The sequence below is a fragment of the Sphaerodactylus townsendi genome, linkage group LG03, assembly GCF_021028975.2.
Source record: "Sphaerodactylus townsendi isolate TG3544 linkage group LG03, MPM_Stown_v2.3, whole genome shotgun sequence".
Taxonomy (NCBI): Eukaryota; Metazoa; Chordata; class Lepidosauria; order Squamata; family Sphaerodactylidae; genus Sphaerodactylus; species Sphaerodactylus townsendi.
Window position 1 is genome coordinate 91,818,493 of NC_059427.1, and position 18,335 is coordinate 91,836,827.

Genomic DNA, 18,335 nt, shown 5'->3' on the forward strand with positions numbered 1-18,335 from the left:
TACTTCAAAGGGCCTTTCTTTGACTCATGAGAAACATGATTTCTTAGACTGTTATCATTCCTATCTTTACCTTTCTGCTATGGGGACAAGGAGACCCTGAAAATACACAGGGAAATTATTGTTTTTGAAAGCCCTTTAGATTAAAGTAGCATTTTCGTATTCAGTTTGGAGCCACCATCCCTCATCAGAATGTGGAATCACTTACCAAGGTTGAAGGTTTGCCAGATGCTGCAGAAGCTTGAGAGGAATCAGGCCTTCTGAAAGCTCAGGTCACTGCATCAACATCCCCATCGAACAAAGGGAATACGAGCAGTCATTGGCTTTTCTCTGTGACCTTGTTTTTGGACTTAATTCAAAAGATATTTTAGGGTTGGCAGAAAGCCCAGGTAAAAGGACTAGCATTCTGTCTGAGCTGTCTCCTTCTCCATGTGTGCAGAGAGTTCTTAGGCATGTTAAATTGCCTGTATTTGGGTGGGGTTTTTTAAAAAAAAAATTCAGGAGAAGGCTTCATTAGGTGTAATCAACCATCTCTCTTCTTCATTAAGCATCTCTCCTCCTAGACAGGAAAATATTCAACGCTCCATTGAATAGCACTTCTGGATTAATAGAAGGTTCATTTCAAGATGAATGGCAGTTTGCACAAGACACAGTGATCCTTTTAGACAAGAGGGGGATAAGGAGGAGGAGGAATAGTGAACTATCCCTACTTGTTTCTCCCAGAACATTCATTTTCTCTATGGCAATGCAGTAAGAGAAACTATGCTATGATATGAAAGAATGGTACAACACTGGGTTTCACTGACTTCAGGCTGTGTATATTTTTGGAAATCAGAAGAGCATTAAGCCTTAGGGCTTAATGCTTCCAAAAGCTATCCTTTTAGATTCGAAGGGTTTCATCCCCAATCTCAAACTTCTAGTGACTAACTGTGGCTACGCAGATAACAAGAGAGAAACACATTCTGAACTTGGGCAGAGGCACACACTTCTTATTCCTTTCTATTATGATAAAATATTGGCTGATCGTTCTTTCATTAGGTTGATAGTTCAGAATGATTCATTTTTCTTTCTTCTGTGAGTGCTGAATGTTAAAGTAATCCTTGCAGTGGTTCTGTTAAAGAATTCATCAGACTTGAAGACTGTTGCAATTGTGGCTTTGGAAAAGTCGGAATTAAGAGCTATGAAATGAATCTGTAATGCATCTTGGCTTGAAGTTACTCGCAGGCACACACCCCATTTGCTCTAGATCAGCTGGCCTGCTGCAAGGCAGAAAACTTGGCTATGCTGCTTAGCCTGCATCTATGTTGTTGTTGAATGAAGCAAGCATTACAAAAACATTGTCAGTGATTTCAGGGCTCTTCCCTGATTGTAGAGCATTGACATCAGTGCTGATGTCCACTAGTTTAGGGTGTACAATTCAGCCTGAAAATGGAGGGCTGTTGTTTCCATGATGCCCTTTGTAGTGAATAATTCCTTATCACTTAAAAAAATGCATATGTCCCTCATTTCCTTAAATAGTAAGAAGTTCCAGGGGCATTGCTTGCCCTTTACAAGAGACAGCACAGGGAACTTGTGGAATTGGGCAATACTGGCTTTATTTACCAATATGCAATTAGAGCCTAGGGGGGAAGCAAAGAAGCATGCCAATATGGCAGCAAATCCTCCACCACACATCAGATGGCCAAAGAGATCTGGTACCATTCATGTGCTTCAGCAAACTCCTAACAGTGTGTCTTCTTCTCTCTCTGCCCCTCCTAAAATATAAACAGCTCTTTTCTTCCCATACAAACACACATCTGCCCTATCCTTTCAGCTGGAAGGGGGATTCCCCTCTGCAAGCCCTCATGATGTGCTTGGAAGGAGCTCTTTCCTACCATGGAAGGCCCATTCAGGAGATATCTTTATTTGTTAAGCAATCATTTCCGTTTGTCATAGGCTTTGTGCCTCTTCAAGCATATCACTTTAGGTTTAGTCCATAGGAGAGCCCCATTCACAGTTACCAGACTCCAAACTCACAATAACATCATATTTATGAAAGCCTTGCTAATTTTGCTGAGGCAAATTTTACTGAAGGGGGATTATTCATTCGTTCATTCATTCATTCATTCATTTCATTTGCAAGAGCCTTTCCCCTTCTGGGCTCAGGGTGGTTTCCAATATGCAAAATATAATAATACCAAATACAATAAATAAAACAATTAACAATTAAAACCATAATCCACCATAACTTAAAACAAATGGCAGCTAAAACATGACATACTGAACAGGGCATATTTCTATTATCCAGTCTAAGAAAATAGGGGTGTGGGGAGGGGAAGGGTGGAGGAGAGGGGGGCCATTAGATGGTAAACCATTGCCACCTCAACCATAGGCCTGGTGGAAGTTTTCAACACATTATCCACTTGAATCTATCATTATTTTCTCTTACTTTATTTTTAAAGTATGTAGCTAGCCATAATCCACCTGAGATATTGTACATGTTAGTGTTTTTGACTATTCAAGACCATGCAAGAAAAACTAAATACAAATTACCTGGGAAATACAAGATTATAAGTAACCGCATGGAGTCAAAAACTTGTCAAACACTGGCACCTGCAGTCTGACAGGAAGCATGACTTCATTCTCTGATTCTGGTTTAATACTGGTTTTCAACCACTCTGCCTGGGACAGCACAAAGGTTTAGGTCATTTTGAGCCCACTGATTCCCAGAACCTCTTAACACAATGTAATTTTTAAAATTTTTCTAGGCCTAGACTAAGGGTGTTGAAAAACTATAATGCAGTAATCCCCACTGGTGGTCACAAAGCATCTCTCTCCCAAAGCAAATAGCCCGTCTTGGCTTTCTTTATCCCATTGTAGCAGGAAAGACTTCAGAAGAACCTGGGAAACATTATTGTTCTTTATATGGAACTTCCATTCAGAAACAGTTGCCTTATTTACTTAGTTACTTCATTTATGTCTCACCTTTCTCCCAATGAGGACTCATAGCTAGGGTTGTGCACCTCAAAAATGGTATTTTGGAGATCAGAATATCGGAGAACTGAAAAATATCAGTATTCCTAGTTATCCAGGACCAAATACCGGTTTGGTATTCAGATGTGGGTTTTTCTTGGGGGTGGGGGGAGAATTCTGATATTATTCAGCACCACTTCTCTAGCGGGGATATTTCTGAAGAGCTGTTAGGGCTGGCATTTGTTTTAAATAAATGGCACCAGAGTTGCTGCAGAGCTGTTGGTGCCTGTCCAGGAAATAACCCCAAGTTCAAGTGAATTGGTCCAAGAGATCCAGTTCTATGGGCCCCTGAACAAAGTGCCCCCAGTCATCCTCTGTTTTTCTTACGGGGGTAAAAACCCAAGAATAACCAAAGACATAAGATCAAGGAAAGCTACCAGTGGCCAAATGCATCTCCAAGCAGAAAGAGCCAGCAAGCCCAAAGAGTCACTGTAGAACCAGAGAAACCCATCAGAAATGCAGGACAATGTGGCAAGCCTAACACAACAAATGGACAACCTGAGGATCCAAGCCAATGTCAAACCAAATAATCCTTCAAACAAAAACCAATGGAATGATTTTGAAAGCCCAACAACTGTAAAATCAGAAAATCCAAGCCCACATACAACCCAAGAATCTAAGGCAGTGTAGAAACAAAGAATGTATCGTTGAAGGATTCACCTGGGATTACTTTTGCAGCTGAAGGTCAGGGACTTTGACCTTTTGGACTGTGATCTGGCTTGTGCATCTTGGATTTGCCCTCCTGAACAATGCTGTTTTACATATCTTGTAGAATGGCAGAGTAGTTTAGAAAGTTTCTGCTGTATGTCCTTCTAAAATATTTCCAAATTAAAACTGGAACTTTCCCCCCTTCACATTGTTTCTCTGTTCTAAACTCTTCAGTTTAAGAAAAAGAATTGAACAAGCTCAGCTTTTGGGGTAAACAGTTTTGCTCTTAAAGACGTAAATAATGAATTAATTTTCTTTCTTTTTTTCAGAATTTGTATACAGCTGACTTTGGAAGACCTAACTGAAATGAACTTAGAGTATTCAGAGGACATGGTGATGGACACTAGTATACCCAACTTTTTAGAAGGCATTAGACCAATTCATGGAGATTAAGTTGGCCAAGGACACTTAGCTATGGCAGCTCTATAGAACTTTCATGCCTAGAGGTCTTTCTGAACACCATACAGATACATCAAATGAACAAAAAACAATAGACAGACATCACCATCATGCTTTGATGGTAAACTTTTAGAAGCATCTGGCAGGCCAATGCTGGAAACAGAATGGTGAACAAAATGGATCTTAGTTTGAGCCAGTAAGGTAATTTTTGTAGAGTCACATTAATGGGGTGGATACTAACCTAGCCCACCATACTGAGCAAAGTGTATTTATTAACTTATTTATTAAAACATGTATACTCCATCTTTCTTTTTGATTGGCACTTGAAGCCTTTCTCTAATCTAAGGAGCCTTCTTCAAATGTAAATGGTTCTCCCACTGGAGGAAAAACCACATACATTTGAGAAGGTTCCTTGCAGTAACAAGGAAGGCTACTTGCGGGATGGATGGATCTGCTCCATTAACTCCATAGGACTAATCATGTTTATCTGTTACGGCAAAAATAAAAATAAGTTTAGTGGCAAGGTTTTATTTCAGCATAAGAGTTTCTGAGCTGGAGTGCACTTCATCAGATGCATGATGAAGTGGGCAGCCGTCCACCAAAGCTTATGCTGAAATTAAGCCCTGTTTTAATCTTTACAATACCAATTATACTCCCTTTTATTTAAAAGCAATACACATAGCAATAGCCACAAGGGGGAGCTCTGTCCCCATTTGTAGCTTGTGAGCCAACAGGTCCAGTTTCAGAGACAAGGGGAACTGATAATCTCCTTTTAAAAGAAACATTTGACAAAGATATTCTTCAGCTTAAATTTACATTATTGAAAGAATCTTCTCATCTAAAAAGATTGCTTTTCATCACTACATTCAAGAGAAATTCTACAGATACTACAAATGAGAATCAGGATTCTTTGCAAATACATATATAATACCTACGAGAATCTAGAAGTGCCCAGAGAGATGTTTAAAGATCCTTTAGTTCTTGGACACAGGCACCGTTGGTTTAGTATATGCACCTATATTGTCTAATACTGCATAAATATGAGATCCTGTCACTGCATTAGATAAAAGATCCTTCTGAACTCAAATTAAGCTTCAGTTTAAAATCTTTCATTTTGTTTCTGGTTCAGATCCAAGGCAACTGATAGATCCCTTGCTCACAATAGGACAGCAGTTGAGGAACAGAAAGTTAGAGTACACAAAAGAAGCTGACTTGAACAACTGTGGGAAAATGCACAGACACCGAAATGCTTGAACCTTCCATTTCCCTCATGTCTAAAATCACTGGTACTTTAAATTATACAAGGTGACACTGGGAAGAAGGTATTGGATAGATGCTGGAAAATAGTACGTGATGACTGAAACACATATGTGAAAATTCCCAAAATTTTATCAAATTTTGCTTCATAATTCTAAAATGAACATTAGGAATATGCACAGAGAAAAATGTCATATAATTACAGATTCAGGCTTTGGGAGGGGGTTACTATAATTGGTTATTTTTGGGATAGGACATTTCTGGTTTAGGATTCGAATCTGTGTGGTTCTGGAGTCTGGAACTATTATTTACAATGGGGAATGTGTATGAAGGTCTCCAGCAGTTATTTATAAAGATAAAGGCACTAACTTTGCACAGCACAAAAAGTCCTCCTTGTCATCTAAAGACCCCCTGATCTTCAAGCAGATTGAGCAAGGAGTTCAGCTTCACAGACCCCCCAACCCAAATAGATGACTCTCTGCACAGCTGCACTTTTCTTGACTGATTTCTCAAATGGCAATCAAGTGATAGCTTAGCAAGAAAGCTCCAGTTGGCCACGGCATTTTTAAAAAACAGTGACTGACTGATAATAAAATTGTATTTTACCTTTCAATTGAAAACTCTGCTCTTGCTGTCCTTTCTTGTGATCTGTTTGTTTCCTTTTATGAAATGAAAGTGGTTTCCTTTGTCAACCCTGCATCCCTTTCCATTGGTCTGCCATTATTTCCTATGTGGGACATTTCATGGGGCTGCAGTAGCTATTTTTCCAATCAAATGACACCAATTGCAGTGGAAGTGGGTGCTGCTTGTCCTCTAAGTTCCCCCAGTTTCAATCAAAGTGACCCAAGGGGATGAAGCTCTCTATTACCCCACCCATAGGACTTGCAAAGACAAAAGCGCTCTGCCCCCATGAGGGAGGGAAGGAGGGAAAGAGAACTGCTGTGACTTGTCTCCAAATGAGATTGGCTGGAAGAACTCTGTGTTCTTCCCTTGCATGGGAGCAATGTCATTGTTCGGGCAATCAGTAGAATAAAAGAAAAACACAAGTACATGCTACAGCTGGCTAGCAGCACCCAAAGTTTCAAGAGCATGAATTGTTCTGGGAGGAGTTTTTGTAATAACCTAACATCTTGGATTTGTATCACCAATCTAGAAAATCACAGAAATAGCCTGATTATTGTAAAACATTGTGAAATCCATTGTAAATTTAACGGCAGTTATACTCACAGAGAGCCAATGTGATGCAGTGATAAACAGTAGCGGACTCTAATCTGATTTCCCACTTCCCAGACTTGTACAAGTAGTTTACTTCATTCCCACATGTTCTGTCATTTCTTCTTCCTTTTCCTTCCCAGCATTGCCAACAACTCCCAACTTTGTTTTCCCACAGCCTTAACAGCCCATCCTAGGAGTTAGACCTGTCCCCTCATTCCAGTCTCCATTTGCAGTGCCCAATACCCATGCAACACTAGTGGCACCCCTTCAACATCAAGAGCAGCTGAGACCACTAGGTACTCTTTTCCCACTGCATTCATACCTTTTACACATGTCCCTTTGGACAACCACCAGCCTTTCCTTGCTTACCCCCTCCCACCCCTGAGACCTTTTCCTAGGTATAGCCCCACCTCTTGAAGGAGGGCAGAGATTCCTCGCTTTTCCGCTACACCAAGTTAGTGAAAAAGTGATGGCCAAATTTACAAGGGCTAAGAGTTGATGGAGTCAGTGATTTAACTATATAAGTATATGTCATTGTGGAGAAAAGTTTTATTCCATTTGAAGGAGTAAAAACATGAGGCTCTTCCAGGGGAATTGTTCAACATATGTCTCTTTTCATTAACCAGTATTCATAACATTTTTTTAAAAAAAAAACTAGTTAACCTTCCAGGAATATTTTGAATGGTATATTCTTCCCTTCCACACATCCATTTTGTTGGACCATTACATAATCTCTGTTTCTTGGGTGGAGGGTGGGGGGGTGTATCCCTCTTGTTAACAAAATTGAAGAGAAAATCCTAAATAGAGGATTTTTAAAAATCTAAAATCAGCCAGACATTTATGCTCAACATTGGCTCTTAATTTTTTGAATCCTTCCGTAGCTGCTTATGCCTAGGAATGATGTGATCAGAATTCATAAGTGTACCTGCCAGTAAAGAAGAAGAAATAAACAAATGAATAGTTCCCATGAAAACAATGGGAAGGTGGACTGATGGTCAAGTAGAATAACTAGAGACAGATATAGAAAGTACTCCCTTGATTGCATAAATTATCATTTCCATTCATCACTAAAGATGCTGCGAATGGGGAAAACAGCTGCAGATAATTTTTTTTGTTTCTTCATCATTTTAACAGGTAATTTCAAAGATGATTTATTTTAAGATTTCCCTTGAGTTTTTAAATAACTGAGTTCACATATCTGCCTTCATGTCACAACTAGGGAAGATGATAGAAGAATAATTTTAATGATATGTATTATAATAAAATAAAAAATATACCATGACATTATTGTCCCAAAAGATATATGCTGTCAATTTATCATTATCATAACTATAATTATAACTATAATTATAACTATAATTATAACTACTACTACTACTACTACTACTACTACTACTACTACTACTACTACTACTACTACTACTACTACTACTAAGGAGTTATAGGGATATGGAATGGTATAGCCCACTCTCATCAGATCTTGGAAGCTAAACAGGGTTGCTACTTGAATGGACACGACCAAGGAAGACTCTGCAGAGGAAAGCTGTGGCAAACCACCTTTACTTAATTACTTGCCTTGAAAACCCTATGGGGGGGTCAACATAAGTCTTCTCCTCCTCCTCCCTTTCCTTCTCCTTCCTTTTTATTGATTGATGTTATAAACAGCAAACCATCACACACTAAAAGGGAACCCTAACATTTACTACCAGAGTTATGTGATTTTACTATAGCCACCCAAAATGTGTTCACATGCAAAGTTACTTGTTTGTCTTCATCTTTTAGTAACCAAGAATACGTAGCTTCTAAAGACAGAATCCTGCTTAAACAAAGGAAAAATCGATTCAGTTCTCAAAACTGAAAATTCAGGGCAATCCAATAGAATAGAATCAATTTGGTTAGTACCACATCCTCAGAATCTACCAGAGTATGGAAGATCGTTAAATCTTCCTAACAACACTGCCCTTCAAAAAAGAGCAGTCATGTCCCCCGTCAGTATCCTCTTCTCCAGATTCAACATTTCCAAGTTCCTCAACATTTCCACTTAGGGCTTGGTTTCCAGGCCCCTGATTATTCTCGTCACTCTCAACTGCTCCCACTCCATTCTCTTCACAACCTTTTTGAAGTGTAGAACTGCACACAGTGCACAGGGTATGGTCTGACCAATGCAGGATACAGCAGAATGATGACATCTTGCAGTTTGGATGATATACCTCTATGAATACACCCCAATAGCCCTTTTTCCTGCATGCATCACACTGACTGCTCATATTTAGCTTACAGTTCACCCTGGCCAGTTTCAGCTCACTGTGAGCTTTGGCCTCTCTGATGGCTGACCTATATTGCCTAGCAACTCACAGATGCTCTTCTTTAGAGGTATATCCTTCCCTCCATTTTGTGCACATCAGAGGTATCTGCCATGGCATATCTGCCATGGGAACATGGGGAGTCAAATGTCCCCAGGCACCCCCATTTGGTCACGTGGGGGTGCAAAAATTCAGGCTCGTTCGTGTGTTTTTTGTATTTTTAGTGTCTTTTCAGTTTTGGCCTGTAGGGGGCACAGTTTTTAGGTTAACAGCACCAAAAATTCAGAGATGTTTTGGGAGACTTTACTGATGACACCACCCAGGTTTGGTGAGGTTTGGTTCAGGGAGTCCAAAGTTATGGGCTCCCAAAGGGAGTGCCCCATCCCTCATTGTTTCCAATGGGAGCTAGTAGGAGATGGGGGCTACACCATGTACCAAACTTCACCAAACCTGGGCGGTATCATCAGGAGAGTCTCCTAAAGATACCCTGAATGTTTGGTACTGCTAGCTTAACAATTACACCCCTGACAGCAGGCACCCCCCAAATTTCCCTAGATTCTCCTTTAAATCCATCCCCATTGGCATGGATTTTAAGAGAGAATCTGAGGTCCCCAGTTTAAACATTGAAAGTGATGCTGTTTCAGAGTGGGGGAGAATCCACCCCAAAACAGCATTACTTTCAATGTTGTTTTAATTGGGGACCTCAGATTCTCCCTTTAAGGTGGATTTAAAAGAAGAATCTGGGCTCCCTAGTTTAAAACATCATTGAAAGTGATGCTGTTTGGGAATGGATTCCACTGGAGATGTTTTGTGAGAGATGATGCTGACATTTGTTTGGTAAATGTTTTGCTGGGGGTAATTTGTGAGAGATTTGCATGCTTAATACCCATTTGAACTGGCTTGGAGCTGTTTCTCAGGCTAACAACCTACCTTATAGGGTCTGTGTGAGGACAAAATTAGGAAAGAGAGTTGGTGGGGAGAGAACCATGTATGTTTTGCTGGGGGTCGGAGCTTTGGAAGGATCAGCATCCAGGATATCTTATTTGTTATCATCCATTAGTCCAGTGTTTAAATGTCTTCTTGAGCAATAGCTTTTCCTTAGCATTTCTCCGCAAGGAAAAAAAAACATAGGCATTTATGTCTAGCTGTTCCTGCTGATACTTCATTGCCTAAGATCTGGAAGAATTCCTTATTTTGTCTTCTCTGTCCAATGATTAGCACAAATGGTATCAGACAGGCTTGTTCACACAATGCCTGCCTGGTTTCATGTCATTCCCCTGGAACAAAGCATGGGGAGCCCAAACAAAGAAAAGTCTGTCTCTCTCCTTTTCCACTGGCATCCAGGCATTCAACTCAGAAAATCTAGCTTGCTTTTGTCCATGGCATTTTTTAAATGTGTCTTTGATGAGTTCTGCAAGCCTCTTGTGTGTGTCAGCGGAATTTCATTATCTGCGCAATATTGGAGCTCAGTGTCCAAACCTCCACTGATGTATGGCCCCTATTAGCCGGGGGTGTTAGCTGCTACTGAAGATCAAATCATAGTCATGACTAAGCGGAAAGGGCACTCTGGAGGTGCCCAGCAGGGGGCAGGCTAGCCTTCTGGTGTTACTTTGATTGGAATGGAGGATGAGCAACTGCGTTCAAGTTTGGGACCTTTAATTTTCAACATCCTGGCGCTGGCAGCCATCAAAGAGAGGAATATGGAAAATACACATGGAAAATAACCTTAATGTAACTATGGAAAATACACATGGAAAATAACCTTAATGTAACTATGAAAAGGGTAAGCCATCAAGAGTTATTTACCATTGTTCCAAGGCAAAGAGTTATTTACCATTGTTCCAAGGCAAACAACAAAACATCAAATTATAGGAAATAATCAAATCACCAAAGTATCACTAACAACAACAAAAGATTGTTCTTCAAACTCTAAGATCATGTATCTCACACTGACTGTAATTCATCTTGTAAGTAAAAACATGCTTGCTTTCTCAAATCTTTTTCTGAGCATTTAACTTCAGCAAAGTTAAAATATAGAAGACAGCAGTCTACAGGATCTTAAAAATGAAGCTGCCCAATTAGCTGTCTTGTCTAGCCAATAATATCCTGAACTGTATTTTAGTCCTGGAGAAATACAAAATTCCAGGAGAGGCAACTTTGCCTGATATTTTCTCAGAGGCCGTTTCTGCACGGGCAATTCATGGCGGCCTGGAGCGGCAATTACCCGTCTCAGGCATACATTACGCTAGAGAGGCATGGCTTCTGCTTAGCAACGGCAGCGCCATCTCCTTTTCCAGCAGGCGGCGTTTCCCAAGCGTAGCTCTTTTTTGAAAGCGCCCGGCGTAGGCGCGCGCTGCCCGGCGAGCGGCCGCGGCTTCACGCAGCCTCACCACGGCCTCACCTTCCTCCCCAGCAGGCCTCCCAAGCGGCAGCCGAGGAGCTGGGGTTCCTGCTCCCAGCCTGGCGCTGCTTCCAGTAGCGCGGGGTAATCCCAGGCGTGACCTGGCGCCGCGCAGAGCGAGGTTCAGGCTTGGCGAGTCGGCTGGGCGCCCGGCGCTCAGCGGCGCCCGGCACCTTCGCTTTAGCACCAAAGGACGTCCAGCGCGGCGGGCGGTCCCCGGCGTCTTTCGAGTCGGCAGCGCAATGGCGCCACCTAAACCCGACCCCTCGCCGCGCGTCACGAGAAAGCGGCCAGAAGGCCTTCTCAAAGAGCAGTTGGACTTAGGTGAAGAGATCCATGATCCAGGAGGAGCTGCAGAAGAATTCAGCCACTTCTGCAAAGCTCAGTCATTCTTCTAAATAAAAGAAGAAAATGATCCAGAGGTCCTATCCTTCCCAGATTGCTTGCATGACCATGCTCTGGGTACAGGAGGGGGAATAGCTCTACTGATGTTGTCCGTGTTTTCAATTTAAAAACCTGGATAAGCAATGTTTTACTGGTGTGTTACAGCTGGGATATGGTACGATATTTGAGTGATCAGCAAAGGAACATTGAAACTGCCATCCTAAGGTCATTTTCCTGGGAGTAGCCCCAATGGGAGCTACTCCCAGCATAGTGTAGTGGTTAAGAGGTCCTGGGATGGGAAGCAGAAAATGAGTGGAAATATCCTCCTTCACTGGAAATTTTGACTGAATTCAACCCATGAAACATTCAGTACTGAGCAAATGTAGAACCCTTACAACAAAAGTATAGTCTTGAGACATTTGCAATTCAGTTGCAATTCAGTTTATTTTCCTAGTCCTTCAAGTATTCTAGCACTTAACCAGTATTAGGGAATGAAAACACACAGTAAGACAGGAGAAGATAGGAGCAGCAATGGCATAGTGGTTAAGAGCAAGTGTACTCTAATCTGGAGGAACCGGGTGTGATTCCCTGCTCACAGGGTGTTTGTTGTGAAGGGGGTGGGAGCGGAAAGGAGATTGTCAGCGCCTTGCAGGAGAGAAAGGGGGGATATAAATCCAACTTTTCTTCTTCTAAAACGTTTGTTATTTTTTTGCTACTGACCCTAACTTTGAACCCACCAGATTATAACCGTAATGTCTCAGATGGTTTCTGATGCAACACCTCCTTGCCATGGTGAAATTTACCTCGCATCCTCTAAAACTTCTTGCACAGTCAAGGGCTCTGACTATTAGCATATGTAAGCAAAACAAGATGGCCAGCTATGTATCATGAAGGGAAGGAGCCTTAGCTATCCTCCACAATACACAGGGCAGCTGCTTAAGGTGGAAAAGTACATCATTATGTCCCCCATCTGCTCTGCATGCCTGACAGTGGGTACAAGTGACAGTTTGTCCTGCCTAGTAGGCATGGCTCTAAAGAGTGAAATAATTCATACAAATACAAGTCACATGCTTATTTCAAAACAGAAGCCCTTTTGAAACCTGAGACAGTGGGGAAATGTATAGTGAGGGAAAATCATAATGCTATGCCCAGAAACACTTAGAAGTATGATCTTAATAGGCAAAAAAGATAGAAACATTGCTCAAACAGAATTCTTAGCCTGTCATGCACATAGTTGTGGAGTCATTTTTCTCACTGTCCCCCCCCCCCCCCCCGCTTAGGGAAATGAAGCCAGTCAGAGAGATCAGGTTTCCAATATGTCACCCAAAAGTTGGAAAGAATTCTATTTATATTTAGAGCATTTATGACATTTACAGATGGGAACTGTTTGGTCAGGACTTCTTGAATAATAATGTTCCTACAGCATTTCTGTAATTTCAAGTATGGACTCTGCCACCTTCAGATTGAAGTAGCCCATGCCTAGGACAGGTGTAACATCTGCTTTTTCTTAATGCCTGAAGCACCACTTTTTACTAGAATCTGTCTACTGTAAATAACTACTGAATTGGGACAATGAACTGCAGTCCTGGTTATTCACAAACACAGAGTTTTCAATGCTTTCAAGTTTATTGCAAATTTAAAGTATAGGAGGATGCATAAAGGAGATCAGTTTGAATAATGAAATGATTTTGAGAAAAAATGCTTTGTTTATTCTAAGCACCTCTTGTTTGGCTGCTGTGCTGTGCCTAAAGTCATATTGGAGCAAAGCTCCAGGACAACAACTTCTACAACAAATGATTGTGAAATAAAAGGAAAGCATAAAAAACATACTCAAGTAACTAACATAGGCTGATTCCGCATGGGCCAAAAACAGCGGTGTAAAAACGGTGTGAAAACAGTATAAACCCTTTTACACCGTTTTAAACCCATTTACACCATTTTCACACCGTTTTCACACTGCTGTTTTTGGCCCATGCGGAATCAGCCATAGTTTGATGGTCTTTGGCAAATTCAACAAATGTTGACTTGATTTGATATGACAAACCATATGATGAGCGTGGGGCATATACTATGATTAGATATATAAGTAATAAATTTACAGTAAATATCGCATTTCAATGGTTTTCAAACAGAAATTATCTCAAAAACTTATATCCATCTCACTAGATTTGTTGCATTTATCATTAGAGGTACATGAATTGGAGAATTTTTAATCCAAAACAATTGCTTGTGTGGAGAAATCAGTTCTGATTTTGTTGGGAAAAAAACCCTTGGCTATGGTGCTATGTCAGAACAAAGAAAAAGGTTGGTTGGCATGATTGAAATGCATTTGGATACCAAGTGTAACAGGAGATGGGAGACTTTGAATTGTCACTAACAAGACCTTGTTTTTTTTCAAATGCTCTGGTAGCTTTACTGAATTAGTACAATTCAAGACAGTTTCAGATGTCTTTGTTATGTAGGGACTAGCACTAAAATGGAAATTACTTGACCTTTCTTCACTATATAGCTGTTAGCATGGTGCTAGGCTAGCCATTTGTCTTGAGGGGGTCATCACACAAGTAGGATGCATCTCGAACTGTATTTTGAAAAGTCTGAAAGAATGGCTTTTGTAGATGTGAAGAAAAGCACTTGATCCACAATGTGAACAACTTCACATGATTCATAGGGCTGCCAATGGGTGAGTGCAACACTTTTTTTTTGTATTTTTCAGATATTTAATAGACCCACTTTTCCCAGAAAATCTGAAAAAAGCCAAATTCTCATATCAGTATGCCCCCCCGCCCCAGCTTTTTTCAATTAACCAAAAATGTTGGGGTATATTAAACCCTGTGGAAATTTTCCTTATGAGAAACTGATTGGAACCAACAAACTTTGCACCTGAGTATCAAGCTAAGTCAAAATTTCTCACCATTCTCCCAATGGCAGGAAAAATTTTCATCAACATTGTACTCTTTGGGAACCTTTGTGGGGCTCAGGGAGAACTGCTTTTTGAAGTACAGGCACAAAATTTTCAGTGTACTTCCTTATGAGAGTCCCTGAGTTAAGTTAAGCTTGGGTCTGGGGCTCCAATTTTAAAGGCATCCAGTTTTTCTCCATGCAGGGTCCATAAAATTAGACCTCCTGACCCAGTCTTCACCAAATATGGGGGTCCCATAAGGGGAGGCACCTGCACTATGCTGAAAATTGCATGAAATACTCAGCTGGATGGACCAATGGATTAACTCACTATAAGGTAACTTCATATTTCAAACCATTTTTTCTTAATCTGTAAGATAACTTTGGCAAAGGTTCTTTTACACACTTGAAGTGTCTCTCTTTCACAAATTGCACACTGAATGTTCTTGGCATAATGGGAGTTTGCTATTTGACTATTAATTATAAAAATCCTGACTTAATTATTATTTCTAATTATTCCAAGTCCCTGGTGAAAACTTTCATTAACATACGTTAATGCATAGGGCAACTTTATATAGGACAAAGAAAATCTAAATAGAAATAGATGGATAACAAATTCTCTCTGTGTCCTTTTTTATCTGTGTATCTATGTGCATCTTGCTGTATGCTATGAAGCTACCTAAAAACCTGACACAATTGTGAAATGACCTGTCCTATTCTCTTGTTTCTATAGGTGATGCAATATTAAAAAAGATAAAATATTTTAGATCTCTGAGATGTTTTCATTAATCATGAAAGCTATACACATGGTTGCATTGTTTTACATAGGTAGATAGCTAAAGACATGAAGTGCAGCTTGCAACAGTGTGTTGTGCCTTTGGTTGGCACTCCAAACACTCTGTGCTAGCACCCTGTTTGTTCTGTCATTAAAGGCAGAAACCAAATGCCTCTGGATTCTTGTCTGAGATGACTAGATACCCTGGGAATAGTAGTTCTATTATTCCATACAAAACAAAAATGTAATGGTGTATCAGTTTCTCTTTGGCTTCCACTGTCTTTCTTTTTGTTTCATTGACATGAATATAGATCTTCTGCTCACTGCTAGTAGGAAATTGCTCTTTGTTTGCCAGGTATATAGTGTGACTTTTAAAATGCCAGATCTTCCCTTACTGTAACAGTTGCTATAATAGTTTGTTATTGAAATATTTAGTCAAACAATTCATATTTTATTCTTCATAATTCTATGTGTTTCAGTCTGAGTGGACAAAGTGACCACTTAATAAATAGACTGTTCTGTCCATGGATAGCTTGATCTATTCATTGGCCGTTCCCCTCTTCCCTACTGCTACTGTGAAATAGGGCTCACTACACACCCCCTCCCACACAAATTTGTTGCTGCTTGGCAGAGCCTTCCCCTTTCCTCATAGACTATTCAACAGCTGCCCAAGGCCAAATATGGTGACGGGAGGAGCACCAAGGATCCACCTATGGGCAGTTTTGACAGTTAAGCATTTTTGCTCAGCTGTTAAATACACCTTCTGGGAGTTTTGTAACATCCCTAGTCAGACCTGTTGTTCCAATATTGCAGATGTGAGCTGATGTTTGCTGGAGGTAATTTAATGGGTTTATGGCAGGGGTGAACGTTGAACTAAAGATTGCCCAGCCCTCAGCTCACTCTTCTAGCTACTGCTGGAGTTGCTAGCCATCAAGTGGGGCTTGGAGTTCTCACAGAATTACAACTGATCATCAGTTCACCTTGAGAAAATGGCAGCTTGGGACTGTATGAAGTCATGCAGTCATTGTATTCCTGCATGGCAGGGGGCTGGACTTAATGGACCTTGTGGTCTCTTCCAACTCTATGATTCTATTATCATCCCCCATTGAGTACTCTTCCTCTTCGAACTCTACCCTCCCCAGGTTCCAAGCTCAAGCAGATGAAATAAAACATTTCTTGATTTCTGCACAGCAAGCAAGAAACATTTTGAAAACATTTTGAGAAAAAAGATCGCGAGTTTACAGGATCCAAATAAAACATTTTGAAGGTGAAATACAAAATTTCCAAAAAGTTTTGATCTAAAAGCTGTGCGGAACTCCTTCAGGAAACATTTATTTTTTTTTCCTTTAAAATGTTTTATTTGTGCTGTGTGAAAACAGCCTATTTTTCAGAAGCACTGAAGTGTCTGACATAATCACTGGCTTTAAATCCTGCATGCCTTATCAATACAAGCAATTACATGGTCTCATGTTCTGCTTTTGTATGTCAAAGACAAAACCTCTTTGCCCTTGAACTGATAGTAGTGTTATATTTCACTGTAGTGAGGTATAAAAATAACAGTAAAATCAATGCTTTGTGGCATTTAAAACATGCTATTATCCAAGTGTAGGAACTGTCAATCTTGTAGAGAATTTTAATCCTTGTCTGTTACTGAAATGGCATGCTGATGTTGCCCCTGTGCTGACATGAGGCAGGGGCGTGGCCGGGTCTGACTCCACAGAGCAATGTGGGCGGCAAGCACAAGCGTGGTCAGGTCACAGTCCAATGGGTCAAGGCAGGCCGCAGGCAAGGCATAGTCAGGTCATAGTCCAACAGGTCAAAGCAGACAAGGTGTAGTCAGGTCACAGTCCAATAGGTCAAGGCATGGGAAAACCAAGAAGCAGGCTAGGAATCAACGAAGAACCAGGCACACAGCGTCAACAGGTAACACACTTGTTGCACCCAGGCAGAAGCAAGCTCACAGCAAGGCTTATATAGACAGCCTTGTTCAGAGGGCTGGAATTCAGCAAGGAGTTAGTTTTCATCAGATGCAGAGACTTCTAATCTCCCATACTTTGCTACCAAATGAGCACTCCTTCTGTGCTTCTGCAGTAGCAGCCTCTGCTTCTGCCTCCTACGTACAGCTGCCTCATCACTGGGTTCCTTGGGAGGATCTGCAGGCTCTTCCACCAGTATGTCATCAGGCAGGGAAGGACTGGGCATTGGCTCTGCTGCCTGGTCTTCCCCAGGAGCAGTCAACTCTGGCTGCACTGTGTCCTCAGGTTTTACCTCAGAGTCCTCTGTGTCCTGGTAAGTACCCAGGGGCTGGCTCATGACAGCCCTATTCCTTACACTGGCATGAGGACTGACCATAGCTACTAACATGTAATGGAAAAGGAATTTGAGAGCCAGCTTTAGGATTATAGTTAGGGATGACAGTCTCCAGGTGGGACCTGGGGATACTCATTTCCGGACTACAGAGATCAGTTCTCCTGGAGAAAACAGATGCTTTGGAGTGTGAAATCTATGGCCTTGTACCCCACTGAGGCTCCATCCCCAAATCTCCAGGAGTTTCCCAACCTGGTTCTTGCAACCCTGCATCTCCCATCGCCCATCAGTGGGTAGGGAGTCTTGGTAACCCTAATGTTGGTTATTTTACAAAAAAATAGAATTAACTCTATTAAGCAAAAGTCTATAAATAAAGCAAGAGTTGCACCTTTGTGTTTGGGTGGTTGTAGTGGTCATTCATCCTGTAATACTAGCCAAGTCATTCAAGGCATCTGTAGACAATAATGTAATGCTTGTGGTCTCTGTTACTTATATATATATACAATTACACAAGTTAAATGGTGGTTTTAAAGTGGGAATAGAAAGGGTTATTGTCCTTGGACCAAGCACTGGCTTGTACTTTTTAATTCATGGTAATTAACTTGATATATTAGGATGAAACACACCACACTGTAGAATAATGGTTTTGTTTCACCAATGAGTTTTTATGATCTCTTTC

General features: G+C 40.9%; 1 protein-coding gene across 1 annotated transcript in view; it reads right to left on the minus strand.

Moving 5' to 3' along the window:
- The window catches only part of FGF1 (fibroblast growth factor 1), a 68,811-nt gene extending 68,587 nt beyond the window's left edge, over positions 1–224 (minus strand). The window contains exon 1 of the mRNA XM_048490773.1: positions 206–224. The gene's annotated coding sequence lies outside the window, so the exon portion shown is untranslated. The remainder of the gene's footprint in view (positions 1–205) is intronic.
- Between the last annotated feature and the right edge of the window lie 18,111 nt (positions 225–18,335).